The sequence below is a fragment of the Bactrocera oleae genome, chromosome 2, assembly GCF_042242935.1.
Source record: "Bactrocera oleae isolate idBacOlea1 chromosome 2, idBacOlea1, whole genome shotgun sequence".
NCBI lineage: Eukaryota > Metazoa > Arthropoda > Insecta > Diptera > Tephritidae > Bactrocera > Bactrocera oleae.
The window spans coordinates 22163998-22177015 of record NC_091536.1 but is presented as its reverse complement, the minus strand read 5'-3'; the positions used below and the strand labels follow the sequence as shown (position 1 = coordinate 22177015).

Genomic DNA, 13018 nt, shown 5'->3' with positions numbered 1-13018 from the left:
CGATATATTAAATGCAAACGCATAATATTCTATATTTTATTATAGATATTAATTATAAAAATTTTAAAATGCAATTTCGTGTGTATTATTTATTAATAATAAATTTATGCTAGCGCGGTGTTAATTAAAATAAATTAAATTAATTTTGTGTGTAAACATATAGATGCGGTATATAATACGCATAAATTAATATTCAACTATTCTTTAAAATTAATGCAAAAAAACACTTTCTAAATAGATATTAATAGTGTAAAATAAAACAATTACAGGCGAATAAAAGTAAACCTGCTGGTAAAGAATAACACTTCAAAGCTGGAGAATTATAAAAATTCAATTAATTTTACAAAAGTTCAAAATAATATGAAAAAATGTATAAACATTAGATATAATAAAAAAATCAAAACTAATTTAGTTTTAACAACTAAGTCAAATCATATTTTTATATAGCATTGCAGCTCAGCTTTTTGAAAGGATTGACATTATAAACAATAGCTTGCGAAACTTATAATATACATACATACATACGTATGTATATATGTATGTATTTTGGATGATAAGTAATTAATTTCAGCCCTAATAATATAGTATGCAGCTACATACAAATGCATGCATTTATGTACTATCACTTTTTCTAAAACCAGTGTTGATTACAACTGTGCCGCTCGCAACGTCAAGCCACACTATCGCTAAAATGCGCCCAAGCACTCAATTTGTAAACTTATCAGCCGCAGTACATTGTATTAAATATCACTGAAAAAAATCACAACGCAACTGTCTTATCTTAAATGATTTTCCAGCAGCGTATAATATATCACCACATATGCATACGCACATATGTATGTATATTCATAACAACATGTGTGTGTAAGTTCTCCACATTGCCAGCGTCTGTGTGTAATTAATCATCATCAACGTCAAACTCAACGTTACAACATTAGCTGACTGACGCGGTCACAGCAGTGAGCCGCCATCGTAATCTGAGCCAACAACAATTCCTTTGCAATTACGCACAAAACGTAGCAACCAATATTAATACTCCTACACACATTTGTATGTATGTGTGTGAACATCTAGTAGCTCGTGCCTATCTTCTTCACAATTCACATTGCAATTGTTGTTGTTCAACACTACAATTCACAGTATTTTGTTTAGTTACTTTTTAAATTTATTGATTGTTGCTGCTGTTGCTGTTGCTGCTGTTTCGATTGTTGCTCTTCTGTTCTTGTGAAATTGATTAATTGCATTTGCTGGTGAACAATGTTAGTGAACTCTGTCTGTTAGCCTATTGACGTTAGTTGATAATCAGTCACATGTACATATATACACATACATATATACTTGTGCTGCAATAAAATTGAATATTTTTAAATTAAATGCTTTGGCCTGGAGCACTGCTCGCAAATAAAGTATGAATTGGAATACACAAATGCTTTTTCCTCTATTCTCGCTCATTATAACGTACTATTGCTCTCATGCGAGAATTAATTTTATGTTTATATATGAATATTCTCTTTAAGGGACTGACTCAGTCAAATAAAGGAATATTTGAGTTATGTTACAAAACATTAATCAATGCGAATCTGAATAATGGTGTATATTAAAAAATAAATGTGTGCAAAGTTATAAGCAAACAGAGGTTTGTTGATACTAAACTGAAAGTGCGCAGTGAACGGTGTATGAAACAAGCTTTTCTACATGTGAAGCATTTATTTAAAATATAATATAATATATGACGCGAATCAGTGTCGGTAAGTTGCATATAACAATAATCAAAACTAAAACCATATTATTTCAGCGTTTTTACAAAAATATTTAAAAACAATTATATGAAAAAAATATTTTGCTCTAACCTTAAACAGAACAAAACAATAAAAACTTTAACTTCGGCTGCACCGAAGCTATGATACTCTTCACAATTACATTTCTTATAACAACTCAACTTATACAATCAACAGAAAAAAGCTTTTATGAATAACTTTATTTTGATTTTGATCGGTTTGGTTTGAATGACAGCTATTTGCTATAGTGGTGCAATCTGTAGCATTTGTTCTGAGTTCGGTCTTGGCTTATAACGGATGATTAAAGTAGAGGTACTAATTTTTTGAATAGCCTTTTTTTGACAGATCAGCTGTAAGTCGTGTCAAGCTGGCTCGAACGAGCTATCGAAAATTAGATTCAACGGTTGCAGGTAGCCGCGGCCAACAATTGAAAGAGATAATCTTTAAAAATTAAATGCCAAAGAATGTTTTTTGAATGATAATAAACATGCACCACTAAATTTGAATTTTCTATATATTTTTCTTTAAAAAAGTAGAGAACCTTGAAAACCAAATTTTAGGAAAATATCTTGTCAAATAAAAACGTTTTCTATACAAGATTTGGTATTGATTGCAATATATTATAGTGCTATAGTATCTGCGTCGAGAACTCTAAAACATATTCAATTTTTTTTGAGGTAGCACTGATAAAAATAAGTCTGTTACTCAATATAAAAATTGGGTGGAGGCTTTCTAGGTTTCTAACACACTTTTCCAATAAATATTATAATATTTAGAAGCTTTTTTCAACTAAAGGCGTTTTACCGACGGTCTTTCCAACGGTTACGTAATGGTACGAAAAATTTCGCGCATGCTTGCATACATAGCATTAATTTTCAATATTTTAATATATATTTTTGTATATTAAACTATAAATCAAGCGTGGAAAAATAATTTTCGAAACTATTTACAAGCCCTTATCCAAATAACACTTTTTATAATCGAAAAGATGACACATTAATGTTTTGGGTAAAATACTGCATATTAAGTCAATATTTACATTCTGAAGTTCATAATAATGATCCCGGATTTTGTTCCGTATTGTTCAAAACTTGTAAAGCAAATAATTTTAGTTTTACTTGAACACATTTAAAATATTATTAATATTTATTGCTAAGAAAACTAAGCAATATTCTGTTATTGTTGTTGTGGTGGCACAGAAATATTTTCGCAATTATAGAAGTTATGTCCACATTATCTTATAGAATTAACATTCAATTGATACAAAAAGGTCTTGAATCTTTACGAACTTCCGTTTATCATGGTTCGGAAAAAGCATAAAGTCGTGCCGTTTGGTAGGCGCCCTCGTTCTAATATCGTGGGTGATGAGCCGCAATTATGAATATGCACATATAAAAATATTGTTCATACCTATATAAGACTAATAAAAAAGCAAAGCAAGAAGTTTTCCTATCAAGCCACTCCTCGCTCGATCATAAGTGGTGGCTCCGCTCATATATATATTCATCAGCTGTGTATCTTAATGTATGCGAAATTTTTTTTTTCAAACATTTAAAAAACTTAGTAAAGTGTACAAGGTACAATTCAAAAGTTCCAGGACTTTTTAAACAACGCGGCTTCTAGTGGCGCCATCTGTCTGAAATTGTTATCCCTCAATTGTGTATTCTTCAGTGTTGTCGTATAAAATTTATATAACAGCTGACTTGTATAACAGCTAAGATATCGCGCTACATGTGACATTACCTTTGTAGTGTCGGTCGGAAAATGAGCATCGACCAAAGAGCCAACATTAAGTTTTGTTTTAAACTTGGTAAAACTTTTACCAAAACTCATCAAATGATGAAACAAGTTTATGGCGATGATTGTCTATCCCGTAGCCGTATTCACGAGTGGTTTAAACGTTTTCAAGAGGGACGTTAGGACTTGGAAGATGACGAACGTTCGGGCCGGCCAAAAGATGCTGTGAACGAAAAAAACACGGAAATTGTGCGTGAATCCATTAAAAAAGAGCCGAAATCATCGCTTAAATATATGGAATCGGAATTATCAATATCCGCAGCGTCGATTTATCGTATTTTGACAGAAAATTTGGACCTCAGAAAGGTTTGTGCTCGATTTGTCCCGCACACTTTAAAACAACACGAAAAAGACCTCAGAATCAGACAGATTTTTTGACCAAAAATCGCATTCATATCATAAACCGTTCACCCTATTCGCCTGATATGGCACCCTGCGATTTTTATTTGTTCGGAAAACTACATTTGGCCAGAAAGGAAACCGCTATGCTGACGTTGATGTCATCCTCAACGCTATACCGACAAATGACCTAAAAAAGTCATTCGATAACCTCCTTGAACGTGCAAAACGTTGTATTCAGGCGGAAGGAGACTATTTTAAAGGCGACCAATAAAAAAAAAAAAAATAATAATATTTGTTTTTAAATAAAAGTCCTGAAACTTTTGAATTGCACCTTGTATAAGGAATGTATATACGATGTCTACTGAGATTACAATCTCCGACACAGCGTAACCATCCATATATATATACCATATGTATTCAGTAAAGTAGTAGTAGTATACAATAATTTTTTATGAATTGGGACTACTTATTTATACTTATATTTCTCTACTAGAACATACATATAATATATGTATCTAATAATTCTTAATTACCATATATACTAGAGATTAAAATTTTTTTTCAATCCGATTTTTGAGAATGAAATTTTTTTTAAATTTTTTAATCCGGTTTTTAGGATTTGAATATTTGTTATTTATGATTCGATGTGTGGAATTAAAAAATTTTGTATGCTGTTACATTTTGCTTAATATTTGAGATATTTGTATCCAAATTAACTTAACCAACACAAATCACTCTATTTATCACATTAGTGTTGCAAGAAAGTACACAGAACGCTTTCTTGTATATAATATATATATGTATATCGCTAAACCAGATTGTGGTCACGTAAATTCCTAAATTCTCAAGTAGATACCGGTAATAGTTTTGGAGATACAGCTTTGAAAAGTTGCGCGCTCGAGTTCAGCTATAAAGTCACTTAAAGCTTTAAACACGTTTTTCTCGAAACTGTGTTTTCAAAGTCGGTTGTGAAGATTTCTTGCGAACTACTCAACCGATCTTAATGAAATTTTACACAAGTCTTTGAGCTATAATTTACAAGATCTTGCCGCTCAGGATTTTTATTTTTTTTGTTCAATTACAACTTTTCACTAAAATTTACATATTTTTGTGAAAACATTTGCCAAAAAGACAATTTTCATTTCATTTGATTTTTCTCCATCCAATACCTAGTTAATGGTCTTAGTTCAAACATGTATTTTTTTCTTTTCACTTTTGATGATCCTGTCAGAAGTTCTGCTGTCAAAGCGGAAGCAACCTTTTATCGAAGGGACTGCCGGAAATGTCGTCGTAATAACCGAGTTTTGAATATTTTACTTTGAAAGTTTCACAAAATCTTTATCAAATATGTATTTTAAAGGAATAATAAAAAGTTTGAATAAAGTGTTTCATTTTTTATATGAAAAATTTATTAAAAGTTGGGCGTTTTTTGCTCGACGAAACCCATGTAACCTCTTCAACATACATAATCGGTCCATAACCATGACTAACAATCTGGTAATAGCCATTAATTGATATCTCAAATAATAATATTTCTAAAGTTGTATACAATTTATAACTGTCATTTGTAGTTTTTATACAGTTATGTGGTACACACTAGTACCAAAAGAGCTGTCATTATGATATACATATAAATTTATGTATATACTACATTTTCCTCTAATGGATAAATCAAAGCATATTAAATGGTTTTATCTCTGTGAAATATTGAAAATACAAAAACCTTTAACATTTTGCTTAAAAACCATAACAAATCACATATATAGTTTCGTTAAACACCCCAGCATTTCTAGTGCGGCTATGCGTCTAATCAGCTACAGATAAAATAATTAAGCGTAAACACGACAGATCACTGTGTAATCGGTTTTATTAGTGCAGTGTCATTTTTATTGCATATTAAAGCTATAAATAAAAGAAATATAGAAAAAAATTTGAGGAAACGGAAAAAAAGTGGCAAACAGAAAAACGATAATAACAACTCATTTGCATATGTTTTGCATTGACAAGCTAAATCTGTTAGCGCGCATGCGAACTGCGAAATTGCCAGCGCGTGCAATACCAACAGTGGCCAGATGTTACTTAATGCATATTTTATTTATATTTGCGTAATTTTTACCTTTTTACATCTTCTTTATTGCATCATGTGGAGCGAACAATGCAAGAATGCTTTCAATGCTTTCAGCTCATGAATTTTAATAATTCTCGCCTGTTTTTCCTGCGTTTCATGCGTTGTATAATCAATTTAATCAAAGTCAGTGCGTATAAATATAAGTGAACTTAATGGTAATCTACATATTCGTGCGAAGGTAAGAACAAGACAATGTGTAAATGCGTGAGCATGCTGGACAATAAATAATAATTTTCACTTTTCGCTCATAAATTTTGCGTTTTACAAGTAAAAACATTATTCATAAAATCAACATGCTAACATACATACATATGGTATTGTACATACATATGTACATGCTTACAGATTCTAGTGTCTAGGTAGTATGTGTTTAACCACTCTCATGCACGCTTTGTTTGTTACAAAAGGCCAGCTGGTGGCAAAGTAAGCTTTTCTTTAAAGCATGAAAACGCATACCAACATATTTTGCATGCACACACACATATGCATATTCAAACATGTAGCTGGTGCACTAAAGACTTAGACCACAAACTTGTTTGCGCGCAATTTGCTTAGAAACATACATACATTCGTATATGTATGTGCATATATATGTGTGGGTTAGTAAGTATAAACAAAACTAAAAAAAAAAACATCTAAGAAATACAAGAATCAAGTTTCAAACCGGCACAAAATGACAGCCGGCATACTAAGAACGCGTGCAGTTGGAAAATTTATGATTGTTGCGTCTAGCGGTGAGTCGTCATAATTTAATAAATTCACTGCGTAATCCAGTATTCAATTCAATTTAGAATTCAAACATTGTATGCATATAAAACTTCTACTTTACATATGCATTTAATTATGTATCTATGAACATACACCTTAGCATTTATGCATTTATGCACGAAAATGCGAGCCTCGGACTGTCACTTTCCCTCCGCTCACTCACACAGCTACACTTGCAAATAGCATTCACTCGCTGCAAGTGGTGAGTTCATAATTCGCATTAATATTTGACCGTTTTCACAGTTACCCATAAATATGTGCATACCAATACACATACATACACGTATTGCAGCGAAGTTGCAGCATTCAACATTTTTATTCAGCACTTATACGGCCACAGCAAAACAGTCTATCATCGTTGACTAATTGAAGTGTTAATGTATTTATGACAAGCGTTGTATTCACGGTTATACTGTTATGTGCGAATGTTGAAGTGGGCCTCGCATGCATGGGTCATGCAGCAGTTGTAGCGCGGCTCTCATTGGCATTTACGGTAGCCATTAGCATTAGGAAATACCATATAATTTATGATCACGAATTGTGCCGAAGGAAAAGCGCTTAACCATTAATATCAGAAATGCTGTAAAAGGATTTCATTTAAACATACCTGCATTTCTTCAATTTTATTTGCATACTAAAAATACCGCAGTACAATTCAAAACAGTGCTAGCAGCAAATATACAAAGCTTGGGGTCTTATTTACTATGTGGTGGTATAGAACATACAGAGCGTAAGCCTTTAATACTTTTTAACATACTTACTGATATTGATGAACCCTGATCCTTTTAATACCAGTTCTTTGCTTATTTTCCAGTCTATAAAAGGAAATGGCATTGCGGCACTTCTCCATCTGCTTGAAGATTTTATTTGCATTCTTCGGTATGCGACATAATTTCTGTGATTGAAAATTTGAAAGTACACTCTCTAACTGCCATCATTGAGGAAATTTTATTGTCCAGATGTTAAGGGGTTACGTAAGTTGCGTCGAGCAAAAAACGCCCTATTTTTGATAATCTTTTTTTTCATATCAAAAATTAAATATTTCATGCACACTTTTTATTATTCCGAAGATACATATTTGATAAAGATTTTGTGAAATTTTCAAAAGAAAATATTCAAAACGCGGTCATTGTGACGTCATTTCGTCATTTCATTATGACGTCACTCGGAAACAAGCTGCTTTCGCGTTGACAGCCGAACTTCTGACAGGTCCATCAAAAGTAAAAAGAAAAAAATACATGTTGGAACTAAGACCATTAGCAAGGTATTGTTATGAGCAAAAACAAATAAAGTGAAAATTGTATTTTTGGCGAATGTTTAAAAAAAACTCAAATTTTGGTGAAAATTTCTCGACATTTTTTTTTTGTTTTAAATAATTGTAATTGAAAGAAGATAATTGTAATTGAATTCAAGACTTTGTAAAGGATATCTTGAGGACCAGTGTAAAATTTTCAGTTTGAAAACACAGTTTCAAGAAAAACGCGTTTAAAGTTTTGAGTGACTATATAGCTGAACTCGAACACGCAACTTATCAAAGCTGTATCTCCACAACTATTGCTGGTATCAACTTTAGAATTTAGGACAGTACTTTAAAGATCTTATACAAGTAGAATAAAATAAGACAAAAAAATTGTTTTTGTTTTTTTGAAGCCGTGAAACCCATGTAACCCCTTAATGTATTCTCAGAGAGTCTCAGCTATGTTGAAAAATAGCCAAGATGGCTGCAATTAAATGAAATCGCATATTTTTAAGACATATCGGGAAATTCCGACTTTATAAGAAAAAAAACAATAACGAATTTATTTTTTAAGACAAATATTTAGCATAAAATTACTAAGTTAGAATCAGACACCGTGAAGAATTCATAAGATGGTAGCAAATAAGAGTTGCTATTGCGAAGCCAGTAGAGGCAATCATATGCAAGAAAACAATTATTTTCGAGAAATAATGGAGATATTTACTCTTCACTTACATACATATGTATGTATGTATATTACGAAATTTGAATAAATAAATAAATAAAAACGAAATGCCGATAGCCTTGGCAGCTAGTGCTTATTAACTTATTTATTATAATTTTAATTGTAATAAAGTCTTAAATAATAATCGTAATAATACGAACCCATTTTTCAAGTATAACTTCAAAAATGTAATAATATTTTCATCAAACCATCTTTAGCAATTTGCTTATGGTAAAATTTAGGCCTAACTTTACTTATGTGCAACCTTGCAACAATTAGTGTTGGAACTTCAATTTGGTGCATTGGTTTTTTCATATGCCCACAGTAATGACTGATATTGACAGAGAAAAGTTATTTTTCAATTTTTTGAATTAAAAAAGGCAGTAATTTATACGCATATTCGCAAACACATATTGATCTTAACACAAAAATTGTTTTTTACCTCGAAAAACATCGCTTTTAAATTAAACAATCCATTTTCCAACCAAATTCAGCCGAGTTTGTCTATATTATATAATGTTATTTGCTAATAATAACTAGTGTGTATAAGTAATCACATTTTTTCGATCTCATGCCACCCTAGCATTGAGCACAACACATTGTGTTAACATATTTCAATAAACGGGCATAGTTTTTGAGTATTTTTTTTTTCATTTCACAATTATGTGTCAGTGCCTTTGTACGCGCACAACAAAGTTGCGATAAATGATTTACTGCTTATCAACATCAACATTCATACCGATATACTAAAGGTTTGTATAGTTGAAAAGATTTTTCTTGAAAGACTTCCGCTTTAAGCGATAAATAAATGAATTATATTTAAAAAAAAAAACGCGATGAAATACCATAAAACAGCGATTGGAGTCAAGTAGAAAGAACTGGCGTAAATATGTTTGTTTTCTTGAAGATTAAAATAACGCAACATCCGCTATAATCTTAAGATAAAACTAAAATTTTTAAATTTCAAAAACATAACAGCGATTTGAAAATTTCATGCGGAAAGTAATTTGCCAACCAGATTCCATTTTACAAGTAGTTCAAGCTAATAAAAAATCAATGGGCAAATTGAAATTGCTTTGCACCTTTTTGTGAAAATAGGCAGTGTCGCATGGAATGCATAGTAAGAACACAGCAAGTGACCGGAACAGTGTCGCCAAGCATACAGAGGTATGAAATATAGGCCTTCGGCGGGCAGTGCATTAGAACAATTTTCCAGCAAATTTTTTAGGCCTGTCGTGAGCACTCAGCTGCCATAGTTTACCTTTTTCATATACAAGTACTTTACCTATATATAACTATACTCATTGGCACACATACATACATAAGTACATAAAATTGTATTTATATAAATACACGTACCTATACGTCCATTTGGTAGGTCAAAGTGGCATAAAATTTTAAAGTGGCTGGCAATTAGGCTCAGAACGCGTACATATTTATGGGCTACTTCTTCGTCACCTGTACATGCAATTGCCTTGTAGCGCACGCCATGAGGTCAATGCGGTCAAGCATTGGTGGCGGTTAGAGGTTGCGACTCGGCATATGGCTCACGCAGTTTATTGCTGCACGCAGCGCAAATATTCATAACTCGCCACGTGACAATTGAAATTAATACATAGAAATAGTTTTGTACTTGCTTTTGTATATACATACATAACATATGTACTTATGTATTCGTGCACAACTTACGGCAATTATGCGAATTATTGGTAGTTGAGAAGTGAAACTCGTGAGAGATTTTCCAGAATTTTTTTGACGAGTCTAAAAAAAAAATGGAGATTCACTATAGCTTTCTAATAATTACATGATTAGATGATTAATGATAGAACTAATTAAAAATTAATTAATTATTATACATAATATAGAATTGATTAAGCTTCACTACATTATATTACATATGTTTATTAAATTTCTTTTTATACTCTCGCAACCTGTTGCTACAGAGCATAATAGTTTTGTTCACCTAACGGTTGTTTGTATCACCTAAAATTAATCGAGTTAGATATAGGGTTATATATATATAAATGATCAGGATGAAGAGACGAGTTGAAATCCGGGTGACTGTCTGTCCGTCCGTCCGTCTGTCCGTCCTTCCATCTGTCCGTCCGTCCGTGCAAGCTCTAACTTGAGTAAAAATTGAGATATCTTTATGAAACTTGGTAGACATGTTTCATGGTACCGTGAGACGGTTGGTATTGCAGATGGGCGTAATCGGACCACTGCCACGCCCACAAAACGCCATTAATCAAAAACAAATAACTTGCCATAACTAAGCTCCGCAATAAGATACAAGACTGTTATTTGGTACACAGGATCATATTAGGGAGGGGCATCTGCAGTTAAAAATTTTTTTTAAAAAGTGGGCGTGGTCCCGCCTCTAATAGGTTTAATGAGCATATCTCCTAAACCGCTAATGCTATAATAACAAAATTCACTGTTTTTAGCACTTCTACTGACGGTGTGAAAATAGTTGAAATCGGGTGGCAACTCCGCCCACTCCCCATATAACGGTACTGTTAAAAACTACTAAAAGCGCGACATTAAATTTTGTCTCTGAGATGGTATAAGATGACTTTATAGGCACCGCTTTCAAAATTAGACAGTGGGCGTGGCACAGCCCACTTTTAGGTGAAAACCCATATCTTGAGATCTGCTTAACCGATTTCAACCAAATTCGGTGCGTAACGTTCTTTTCATGTTTCTATGTCATAGTGCGAAAATGGGCGAAATCGGATTACAACCACGCCTATTTTCCATATGACTCCATTTTAAATACCACTTGATTCTCTCACTTTCCACTATGCAAATCAAGCAACAATGATTATATCGGCGTAAAACTTTGCGTGAATAATACGTTTAAAGTATGCCACCTTGTGACCAAAAATTTTCTAAATCGAACCAAAACTGTTCAAGCCCCTAGGTACTGAATATGTGGACCCCAGTACCTATAGTTGACCTTCTACCGAAAATATCAGTCAATCCACAAAGAAATCTCAAACGAGTATACCATTTGACTTTGCGAGAGTATAAAATGTTCGGTTACATCCGAACTTATCCCTTCCTTACTTGTTTTTAACTATTTTTCTTTTGGTCCCGTCGTAAAATTTTGTTGGAAATACCCAAATAAACAAAATCCCTGAAAGTTAGAGCCCTTCATATTGATTTTAAGTACTGGACCAAGGCGTGTGAAGATTTTCCGTTGAAAATATACAAACACTCTGATATTTTATTTTTAAATATCTATAGCTTAGCGGCATTGCATGGCATCACTTTGACCAAAGTCTGAACGATATTTTATACAATTTTACGGGTTCCAGTCCAGTCCGTGTGACTTTTTTCTATTTCCAAAAATAAAAAGAACCTTAAAAGGCCGTCGTTTTACAAATTAGGTGAAAATCACTGAAAGAACTAGAGACTGTCCCAAAAATCGAGTTTGAGAAGTGTTTCGACGCTTAGAAGAAGCGCTGGCATAAGTGCGTAATATAGTAATGTGCGGCCTGAAGCGGTCATAAGTGCACTATGTAGAGAGGTTTGAGGTCGAATCGAACCTTAATCAGCTTCTATATTCTCTACTCAGTTACAGAACGAAAAGTCAATAGAGGCACCACGCAAGGTGGGGTTATGTTTCCTTTTCTCTGGATCTTAGTAGTAAATGACCTATTGAAAGAACTCCAGGGACGAGGCAGTCGGGTAATAGCCTATGCAGATGATGTTGCTCTCATGATTAAAAGAAAATTTGTAGATACCGTAAAAGGGTACCGCAATGTGGTAGCTAGCTGAGCGGAAAGCATCGGCCTAGCTGTCCATCCAAATAAAACTAAACGGGTTTTATTTACCAGGAGGTATAAATCCCGGATGTACGTCTTCTATCAGCGGTATCTTATCCACGCATATACCTCCAAGGCATATATGGGTGGGGCAGATTCGCTGAAGATGGGGCGCAGTGAGCTTTTTCACAGATGGATCGAAGCTCAAGGCGAAAGTTGGAAGGGAGTCTTCTGTCGGGAGTTCTCAGTCAACTCTTGTTTCAGACTGCCTGACCACTGTAGTGTCTTTCATGCAAAATTGGCTTCTTTTAGTGTGGTATGCAGCCACTCCGATAGCAGAGCTGCTATACAGGCCTAGAGTTTGCTGACAGTGAGCTCGAAGCTAGTCAAGGAGTGCATGGTCTCACTTGCAGTGGCATCAAGCTACTTCCATAGTCAACTGGTATGTGTGGCTGGCCATAGCGCAATCGTCGGAAA

At 33.4% G+C, this 13018-nt stretch overlaps 1 protein-coding gene across 4 annotated transcripts in view; it reads left to right on the top strand.

The window, feature by feature from the left end:
* pnr (pannier) overlaps positions 1–13018 on the top strand; it is a 36905-nt gene that overhangs the window by 170 nt on the left and 23717 nt on the right. For 3 of the 4 annotated variants that reach the window (XM_036377580.2, XM_036377578.2, XM_070111718.1), the window contains exon 2: positions 1518–1748. The exons of the other annotated variant lie outside the window; for it this stretch is intronic. The gene's annotated coding sequence lies outside the window, so the exon portion shown is untranslated. The remainder of the gene's footprint in view (positions 1–1517; positions 1749–13018) is intronic. 4 annotated transcript variants of the gene reach the window in all.